The sequence below is a fragment of the Galeopterus variegatus genome, unplaced genomic scaffold (assembly GCF_000696425.1).
Source record: "Galeopterus variegatus unplaced genomic scaffold, G_variegatus-3.0.2 Scaffold7624, whole genome shotgun sequence".
NCBI classification, from domain to species: Eukaryota; Metazoa; Chordata; class Mammalia; order Dermoptera; family Cynocephalidae; genus Galeopterus; species Galeopterus variegatus.
The window spans coordinates 186,652-188,495 of NW_007733735.1; positions in this window are offsets into that span (position 1 = coordinate 186,652).

A 1,844-nucleotide genomic window follows, 5' to 3' on the forward strand; every position below is an offset into this window, starting at 1 on the left:
TCCTGGAGAAGGGAAAATGGCATGTGACCTAAGGCAGACGCTGGATGCCCTCCCTGTGATTACCGCCCTGTGGACATCTTGGATGAGCTCTCCTCAGACCCATGAGATAGACTAATGCCTTTTAAAGCCTGAAAGTGCTTTCCATTCACCCCTGAGCACTGGTTTATTAAGCAAGAGTTAGCCAATCTGGAGTAAGCCCAGAGACTAATGAAAATGACGAATGAATTGGGAAATAGGAGGTGTGAGGAAAGGGGGAAGGAATTATGATAGGAGACTGACCTATTTCTTTGTTGTTGTAACCACCAAGGAGTAAGCTTAAGCGTCAGCAAGAAGGATTCAATTAAGTATCAAATTATGTTCTAATGCTTCTATGTTCTAACAGGGAAAAACTCTCTCCAGGGAAGTTGTAGAGATTTCTGTAGATTCTCTCTGGAATGATTTAGGGGGTGTGATTTTGCAATAAATGAAATTTGTTGTCTTTTTTTTTTTTCTTTTGAGTATTTACTGTCTTTATAAGATAAGCACCTGTACTCTCTACTTTGATAATGCTGTTTAGGCTTCATGGTACTTTACAGATCTTGTACTGAAGTAGGGTGTTTCTACATCTTTCAAAATTTACCCTTGGAGGAACTGACAGCCACTTAGCTTCCGTGAAGCTGGACCTGCACTGTGCACACGCCCTCACGCTTTGCATCCATTGCCCATGCTCCTTGGTTTATGTGGCATATGTGTGCATGTGTGTATTTACGGGCAGGCACATAATTCAGTTGAATTCAACATACATTTAATAATGCACCTACTTTCCTTTAAATTGCTCTGTAGTATCCAAAACCCTACTATGCCACAGGTAATCTTAAACTGTACTGCTGAGTGATTTCTCTGAGTTGCTGAGTGACCTAGGGTCCATATGAGCAAGTAATGAGCTTTTGAAGACATTTTCTGAGACAAGAGTGACACAGGCTAACGACAGTGACATTTCACTCCTTACTCCTTCATCACCAAGGAATAAACAAGAAGTCAGAGTAGGGAAAATATGGCTTCAGAGACTAGTCAGGGCACTAAGGAAGAGGAAAGACAGGAATAAAGCTTGGTTGGAGTCCAGAGCTCGGGAGGAGAGAGTGGTGAGCTGCGCAGTTTGGGGAGAAGCAGTCATCCAGCTTCCTCTTGGTGAGGGCTGGGATTCCCGAGTGAAAGGGCAAGCATTGCCTGGTGTTTGCCCTTGGTGTGTGGGCACATCACAGGCTGATGCCCCATGTAGTGAGGAACCTGCTCCTGAGTTTGCTGTCAGCACCCCAGGGGGGTGGCTCCTCCACCAGAGGGCAAGCAGAGCAAGGGAGGGCTGGGCTGGTGGGGAAGGCACAGGCCAGGCCCCCCTCTTTTGCCAGGCAGCCCTTCCCACAGCCAAGGGGAGGGGACGGAGCCAGAGTCCCCAGGTGAGACCATGCCTCCCTAGCTGAGTAAAGAGCACAGAGTCTGGGATCCTGGCTCTGCCTCTCACTCATCATGTCACTTCAATTGTCTGAGGCTTGGATTCCTCATCTTTCAAACAGGGATGGAGGACATTACCAAGATGTCAGAATAGACAATCTCCAGTGTCACTCCCCCTCTACAACTGATCACCTGATAACTGTTAAAGTGTAGAAAGTGTCATCCATCTTGAGATAGCTAGAACTTGGGGGAGGAGAAAGAAAGACCCACGGAGTTAGTAAAGGCATGAAAGGCCATGGCGCGAGAGAGGCGGGACCACTCTAACCCTCCTAAGCTCCAGCCGCCCCCGGGTCAACGTGGTACAACTCAGGAAGCAGCTCCCAGGAGACAGCACAGCTGCAGCGGTGCTCTCGGTG